Genomic DNA, 9,726 nt, shown 5'->3' with positions numbered 1-9,726 from the left:
TGGATAATTTAAACATAATGAAAAATTGGTAGACAATATGCGTGTAAAAATTTATTTACGTAATAACGGATTTTGAAAAAAATTTTAAAAAATGCAATTCTTCCCTAAAGTTATTGCGGAGTGCAAAATTGAGTACATGCGAGTTATTTTAGATTTCTTTGTTTTTTTTATTTAGAACTGGATGTTTTTTGTTTTGAATTGTAATTCATTTTGTTACATATTAAACATAAAATAAAAGATAGAAAACATTTTTGGATATGCTTTATTATTTTTTTTGAGTTAAACAAGTCCCTAGAGAAAGATGGCATAATTATGTTATTATATGAAGAATATAGAAAGGGGATGATTAGAAATCATGGACTAATTTCAATATGCTTGATCTATCGCCACGAACTATTGCCAGCATTGGAAACGTTCTCAATCCAACTATTGTAGGTTCTTCAGACGATGGCTCAAATCGCACCACGACAACCCGGCAAGGATTCGGCCAAGCATAAAAATTAAAATATAAATATTAAAATATTGAGAACGAAATTACAATATTATACGTTATGCAATATAATGGAAACCGCAAGGCAACATTAAACTAGTTAAATCTCTAACACCCATTAACACAAAGCCTGGTTATGCCTTAACTAATAGTTATACTGTCGTTTAAAATTATTTCTGTATGAAAACTGTCAGTATAACTATTAGTTAACACATAACCAGCCTTCGTGTTACTGGGGGTTACTCAAATTAATATTTATTTGTAACCAAAGAATAAGAAATAAATACATATATTTCAAATAACTAAAAAAAACACACAAAACCTAACTTCTTGAGAAATTATTTTAAATATTTTTAATTATCCTCATTTTCATCTTTGAATTAGCTATTGTATAATGAAATAGTAAAAAGTTACCTTACATAAATTGTACAATTTATAACAATGATGCTGCAACACTTTAACATTATTAATGCTGATTATGAGTTAAATTGTATTTAACACAGCTTCTCCCTATTACGCTGAAAAAATAATGTTATAAAGGATAGTTTTAATTCTGCCAAAGCATTATGAAATAAATCGTATAAATACCGAGAAAAAAACGCTTTTGTTACTACTATAAAACCATTCATAATCATTAGATACAAAGTTTTAACTATGTAGTTCAATATTTCTATGGCAATAAAAGTTTTTCGGAAACTATAACATAAATTTTGAAGTTTAACAGCTTTTCAAATGTTTATGGCATAGAATAAACCTATAGAACGGAAGGATAGAGGAATAACAATGGAAAAAATTACTCTCTTTTCACACATACGACTGATACAACAACAAGATACATGACAATACATTCTCATGAATTAGGTTTTTGACAACAGACTTAGGTTTATGGATTCAGAGTCCACAATAAAGAGAAACAAGGATTTTGTATTTCTAGATTTGTTAAATTATACTTCTCTTAAAATTTTACAATTTAAGAGATTTTCAAAAGAGTATTTATTTACTTTTGAAACTGACATCTCCTGCAATTCAACTAATGCTCAAAGCAAAATCAAATAATTGTTTACATCAAACTGTGGCAGCATCAACAGCGCTGAAAAACAGCAACAAAAGCACAATTTTTAAACAAAAATCCAACAGTTTCAAACATCTTAAGTGGCAACTGCCAGTCGTTAACTTTCGTTAAGGCAACCACTATTGCCAGCGGGAAAAACGCAGAAAAAGAAAAAAAAAAACAAAAATTTTTCATGAAAATTCTTGTTTGTGCCACAACGTTTTAATGAAACTGTGTTGTTGCAATTCTAACGTCACCTAAACTGACCTACATACAGCGCAGTGAAAAACACACGCACGCACAGAGTAAAATAAAATAGAAGAAAAAAAGAAAATATTTTAAAGCAATAAAAAGTTTAATTTAAGAAAATATTTAATACTTAAAGGCATTTAAATGAAAAGATGAAAATATTATTAAAATAACTCAGCCACTTCTGAATACAAATTTATGAAAGCAGATTAAATAGAAATGAGTTATTACTAATAAAAATAAAATATAAAGCCAAGAATAAATATAAAAATATATAATAAAGTATAAAAAAGTTACAAGTGTTTTTCTATTCAAACTAAAACTTTAAATTTCCCTTAAGGTTTGTAAATCCATGACCACCACCAGCGCAACTTTTATTTGTCATTTTTTTAACATAAAAAACTTTTCTTTTATATTCTGCTCAATTTTATTCTTTATATGGATTTTTATGCTTTTAGGGAAAACATGTATTAAATTTCATAGACAGAATTTTGAAAAGAAAACTTTTATTTTGTTAATCTACCACAAATGATGAAATCATACAAATACTTTCTTACTTGTTGTCATGTTGTTTATATGTTTAGTTTTTACAGCAATTTTCATTGAAATATTAGTTTGAGGAATTGAATAAAGTAGAAGTTGCTGGTCCTCATTGTTATATTTGTCATGAACAAAATTTGTATTATAACATAAAGCATGCTGGTTGTCTTCAATGATTCACACCCCATACCACTTCATACAATTCAACTGGTAAAAGAATTTACGAATGAGTTTTTTTTACACTTAAAGCATCTACAAAATAAATTTGAAAATTTTAATTTATTAGCTAAAACATAGTGAAATTTTATAATGGATTTAAAAATGTTTGATTAATAATTTTGGGCAATTGGAGTCAAAAGAAGCCAACACATTTGGTTGTGGTTTCAAGAACATAGAAGTTTTATTTTACATCTGTTTTACTTACAAACTTATTTCTAAACCTATAATATTTTAAAGAATGATCTTAAAAATTCAAAAATTAAACATTTGACCCCGACAATAAATTTATTAGTAATATGCCAGTGAAATTGTGCCCATGTTAGACAGCGGTAATGATGAAATCTTTTCTTTTTTTTCGTTTATTTTACAATCAGACTAAATTTTTCGAATCACAATGTATACAAACAAATTGAAACCACTACTATTGCATTATTTTCTCTAAATAATAATATCCTTTTTTATTCTTGTTACAGTGAGAAATCTGTTTAGGTTGTGATAACCAAATTTATTACTAATAGAATGATTAGTCTTAATGACTGAATTTTTGTCTTGTGCATGAACAATTTTAGTAGGAGTAAACTGATTTTTTGTTACTAGAATCGAAAAAATCAATGTATATAACTGAATCATTTAATTTTAATATTTTTTATGAAATCAAACTATTTTTCATACAACTTTTAATTAATTATCGATATTTTGTTAAAATTTTAGCTTATGTGTGGTCTCTGTTAACTTTTTTACATCATTTTTATTTTTAACAAATAACACGGCACAGTGGGGCAGAATCAAAATTATTTGGAAATAAATCCGTCATTTCTAAACGGCTGGTCCGATCGAGATAAATTTGACGTGAGCGTAGCCAAGGATTATTCGAGTTTAAGCTATTAAAATGGGCCCTACAAGTGTTACAGCGGCGGCGCTATGGGGCTTAAAGTAGGGTCATGTAAAATTTTTAAACACGTGCCATTTTTACGTGCTATTAATCTCTTATAATTTCCGAGTTATAGGCATTTCAAAACTGAAATGAAAGAATTTTGTCATACCCTGGTCCGCTCTTTTTAAAATGTAGGGCGCACAGTGGCTGATTATCGTTTTTCATCAGCCAAAACTCTGTAACTTTTGAACCGATAGAGATATATTCGAAATTTTTTGGTGCACAGATAGCTTCTTGAATTTTTCTCCAGTTTTAATTTCATTAAAATCGATACAGCAGTTGGTGAGCAATTTAAGGTTAAAGTTGAACTTTTATTTTTTTATAGAATTTAGTATGAAAATGCGGATTTTTTTATTTTTTGCATCAGCTTTACTTATAAAAAAGTTGTAAGCAGATAAAAACCAGTGAAGAAGTATGTTCGGCCAAGCTCGACAATATAATACCCTACACTATAATTTATTTTCGTGAATGATTTTCGGAAGAGGGTATTATATAGGAGCTATGACTAATTATGGACCGATCGCCATGAAATTAGGTAGAGTGATTTATGTCTATATGGAAGCTATTTGTGTTGAATTTTGTGTTTATACCAACAATTTTTAAGAGATTTATGCTCGTTAAAGGGATTTTCGGAAGTGGGTCTTATATGGGAGCTATGACTAATTATGGACCGATCATCATAAAATTAGGTGACATTAATTCAGTTTATATAAAACTAATTTGGAGCAAAATTTGTATAGATACCTATGTAAATTAACCATTTACGACCGATAAAATATAATTGCGGGAGAACATTTGTATGGGTGCTAGGTGAAATAATGGACCGAATTCAGTCATTTTCAATATGCTTCTTCCTCGGGCCGAAAAAAAATGTACGTACGAAATTTTATAGCAATATCTTCAAAACTGCGACTTGTACTTTGCGCCCGTCATATGAACAGGTAAAATAAAAATAGAAAAACAATTTGGGAGTAATTTCATTCAAATGAAAAATGTGTTCAACAAACAGGTCGTAATGCTTAAAGAGGACACTTTGGCCTTTCTCCTGGTAGTAAAATTTGTTTTATCCCTTTTGACCCTAAGCACTTTTCTTCCACTGAAATTCAAATTTGACTAAATTATAGTACCTGTGAAAAAAATTAATAACACATAAGGTATAAACGGTATAGTTACAATCATACCAGTTCTTAAAGACTATTATCCTACCAACATAACAAAAAAATCATCCAATTATCGAAAATAGTTTGCGAGTAATGATAATTTACTTCTGATAAAATTTACAAAAATCACATTTTTTATAAAATAACATAAAATATTTGATCAATTTTATGGGAAGTAAAATAAAATATTTTTTAAATTTTTTATGTTTCTTTTTAAAGGCTTTTGTGATTTAAAATTATTCCAGAAAAGATTAAAAACAATTTGTTGGTTGGTTTTTTTCACGGAAATATGTCTTTTTTCAAAATTTTACCTATAGCAAAAAATGCGACAAGAACGGGCGGCTGGAAATTTTTGCATCAGGTAAAGGAATAATCAAGGAACTTATTTTGAAAATATAGAAACTGATAGTTTTTTATTTTCCATTAAAGTTGAGAAATATTGAAAAAAATGTATAGTTGGTAAATATCGATTGGAACATATTCACCTGGACAAATACAAATTAAACAGCACTAATTTTGTTTGTTCTATTTTTAGTGAATATATATATCAACAGAATCAAAAATAATGGCGATCCTAAAAATGGTCTGTTTTTTTGAAAACTGAAAATGAGTCATGAGACTTTGAAGGGCTATATCATCTACGCCAACAATCAGATTGGATTTAGAGTACCATATTTAAAATTGTTGGACAATTTACTGTAAAAGTTTATTCAATATTTTTTAGGGGCACATGCAATTTTTGATTTTTGCAACCTCACTTGTTCTACGGGCGCCACTGTGCGACAATGTTTTTTGTAGTGATCAACAAGCAGATTCTATATATGCAATTTTTGAAATCGGAACACAAACGAATAAATGGGATGGTTTTAAAAATGTAATATACCCGAAGTTTCCTACTTTGGGGACTCCTGGCTGCACCACAGGTGGACTCATGAGCTCAAAATAACCGTTTAGAAGTTAAAGATTTATTTCCCTCCATTTTTTATTTTCTATAGTACTGTGCATCGTTGAACCAAAGGTCAAACTTATAAGGATGAAACTGAAAAGAGTTAATTTTCAACATCCTTCGTGGATATCCTGGAATTTTGTGTAGAATACCATTACAAAAATGACTTGAGTTTTTTTGGAGCTAGGTGGAAAATGGACCGATTTCAGCGTATTTCAATAGTCTTCGCCCTGAATCGTTCTGGTTAACCGTGGGAATTACCAAATAATTATACATAGATGGCTAAATCATTTCCGAATCAATAGAGATACTTGAAAAATCAAAAGGTCTTTCATATTAGCGAATAAAAACAATGATTAATTGCAAATATATAGCTATTTTGTTTTCTCACAGACTAAAGAGGACCTTATTTGGGAGGTATGACTAATTATGAACTGATCATCATACAATTAAGTGTGGATACCTATATAAATTAAACATTTATGAATGATGAAATAATGGACCGCTTTCAGCCAGTTTCAATAGGCACAAGCTTTACTCAGCACGTGATTTTGAATCGATTTAATTTTTTCTCAGAAATTTTATTTTTCAAATGGCTATTGCTGTAATTTTATTAATTAAAAACATAATATTTCATTTAAAACCACAAATTTGAATTATAAACAACAAATGAAAAATTAAAATGTTATTATTGTTTTGTTTTTTGAAATTCGCTTTACTATGATTTCAATATAAGTTTAGAATTTAACATGTGTACTCACTCAAGAAACTTTTATATATATTTTGCAAAATTTTCTATTATAAAACGTATTTTCAACTCGATTCAAGTTAGTAGCATGTGTAACTGCAGGCTACATGAGATAATTATAATACTGAAAGGTATTTTATGATGCAATTTGAAACTAAGGTCGTATTTTGTAAAACTGTTGATGATAGCAACAAACATATTTGTATTATTATAATTTTGGACACATTTACACATTGTGATGGTTTACAAAAGTTGTCGATTGTTCCAGCTAAAATTAAATAAAGATTAATTTTTTTTAGAAAAATTGCTCTCGCTATTGGAGCTCAAGCTTTTGTATAAATAAATCTGTCTCGCTTTAGGAATGCAGGATTTTATAAACAGAAATCCTTGCTACTGAAGCTCCATATATTTTAGAGAAAAATCTCTCACGTTATGGAAACTTCGAATTTCTCTCTATTTGAAATTAATGTCAAGTTACCTTTTGCTGAAAAAAAGGGAATAAGTCAACTTAGTTAAATCTGTCAGTAAGTTTAACCGATTAATTTTGGTAGGTTAACTGTTCGAATAATTTAAAATTGACGATTTTCAAATAAGAAATATACCGCTTAATTTGTGTCGATTAACCGAAATTTATTTTTGTTGCACTGTATATAGAAATATAGTTAAAAACGCACAAATTTTATTTCTGAACTCGTGAACATTTCCTTCTAGCAATAGTTTTTTGAAGTATTGTACGAAAACTGAAACTAAGGAATTTGGAAATGACCTTTTTTGTAGAATGTTTCTATGATGAACTTTGTGCTAATGAGTCCGAGGACGACATGAAAATAGACGAAACTGAAGACATAATTGAAACGAGTCTTTAATCAGAACTTGACGAAACTAATAAAGTATTCAAAATCTAAAAAAATCCAAAAAGAACTCCAATGGTATGATGCAGGATTTTATATGCTTAGAGAAAACTATAAATAGAACTGAGAAGTCCGATATTCTTTATCATGCCTTACTTTCGATTTCTACAATCAGTGAGATAGTTTTGTCAAGTCAAGTTTTTTTAAAAAGTAAAAAAATCGTTTAAAAGGAAAGCATTTAAATTATATTCTTTTTTTAAAAGATTATTTCAGAAGATTCCCTATTTATTGTTTTATTGAATTGTTTTATTTTGTTTGGTTTTTATGCTTTTGTTTTTTTATTAACCCTCTCATGCCCGAATTAAAACGGGCGTGGCTAAATTTTTTTTGAGTAGACATATAAGATAGAGTTGATATCAGATGATAAAAATTTCAATGTTCTAGGAGTCCTGGTTTAAGAGCTACATGATGTTGCGTATATGCAACATTGGGCAATGGTGTTATAAATTGCAATACAAGTTGAGTTTTGTTCATATGCCGTTTATTTCAATTTATGTATGGTAGGATACAAAAAAATTATTTTGACGATTGGAGCACAAGTGTACATTACTTTTGCCGCATTTACAGCTTGGAAACCCAGTGTTGAATAGCCTACATCTGCCCCTTGTTCCCCATTTCGGCCAATTATTATAACCATCAAATAGTAGGGATTTTTCAGGCTCTGCAATATATGCTCTTTTATAAAGATTTGATTCAGAACCCGTTGAAGGAGCTGGTGATGATAGAGCTGGTGATGATGGTGCTGGTTATGAAGGAGTCGATGGAGAAGGTGCTGAAGTTCCTGAAATCATTGTCAAAAGGAGTGATAACTGTTGCTTGCGATAACTATAGTTTGAATTGCGTTCAAAATCTCGGTAGCAACATCCAATTGGAATTTTATGAGCGGCATATGCTTCAATTCGCCGTCTGTATGTGTGATGTCTCTGCGGTACAAAATTACCACAATAGAGCAATGTTGCATATACACAACACTACATTAACAAAATTATTACAGACAAACTGAATAATATTTTCAAGCCGGGTTTTTTTTAAATTACTCTCTTAACTATTATTATTTAGTTGTTGAACTTGCTTTTTGGATGAATTAATTATTTATTGTTTTTTAACACTTTTTTAAAACAAGGTTTTTTTTGCAAAATGAATTTGTCAACTTTGCTCTCGGGAGAATAGCTACTAAATGAACACGTGCATAGCTGACTACCAACCAATTAGCTGTAAGCTTTAACAACACTTGAGGCTATATTTTTGCTAAAGGTTCAACAAAAATATTTAAAATAGCGGTACTTAGACGCTCATAAACACAATGTTGCATATACGCAACATTGGGCATGAGAGGGTTAACAAAATGCTTATAAAAGAACACACAATTCGTTTCTCCTTTCAATATAAAATTAAAATACAAATTATTCGGTTATTAGAATAATTTAAAATTAACCGATTAAATCTAAACACCGATTAATGATTTGCTCGACTAACCGATCAAGGAACCAGATTAATTGAATACCCTAGTCAGTATTCTGTTTAGGCCAGCAAAAATTAACCTAATCTATAATACTACAAAAATTCAATAGGAAAATTATAAAATCTTTTTATATTTAACATGACGCCATTACTACCATACACAACGCACCCTTAATCAAAATTCCTTTAAATGTAGGGCTATAGGTCAAAACAACAGTTTGTTTTTGTTTAAAACCATAAATAAAGTCTCTGGAAAAATTATTTTCTTTAAAGTTTTTTATTACAAATTCTTAAGGACATCAAAATGATCATTTAAAATAAATGTATTTTGTTCCTGTTTGGATGAATGTGTGGAAAGATGTGCAAAATATTTTGTGTATAAAATATTTCCATCGATTGTTATAACATGCTCTAAAGCTATTGTTTATGTTATTTTAACTATTTACAAAATCCGATAATGGTTGGCATAATTTAGCCGCATTATTATCGAAAAAGATTTACACTAAACCAGTGGAAGCCGGCCCTGGGAGAACAAATATTTTATTTCATTTTTATTTTAATGCGAACGAAAAAACAATTCATAAGTAAAGAAAACAAATCATATCATAAACGATAAATATTTTTTTTATTTTACTTGTGCTACATAGAAAATTTTCATTATAATGGTGGATGGGATTTGGCGGAAATAGAGAATTGATATTAAGTAATAACTAGATGATAGTGGGATATCCGTTAAAATTTATTGTCATAGTTTTGTTTATGTTCGTAGAGCTAAATAAATATGTGAATAAGATGTTTGTGTAAAATGGATAATAAAACTTTGTGTTTTAAAAACTTAAATCAAACGTCATAATGGTAAAGATTTATTGTAAAGATATATGTATATGGGCCATGAGCGACCACATAAACTATAATTTATGTGGTCAATATATAGACATTATATATACGTTTGTAAAGCATAAGATTTCATACTAATAATTGATTACAATATGAAAGCGTAAACCAAATGTGGATATT

Source organism: Calliphora vicina, chromosome 4 (assembly GCF_958450345.1).
Source record: "Calliphora vicina chromosome 4, idCalVici1.1, whole genome shotgun sequence".
NCBI lineage: Eukaryota > Metazoa > Arthropoda > Insecta > Diptera > Calliphoridae > Calliphora > Calliphora vicina.
Note: the sequence above shows the minus strand (reverse complement) of the source record.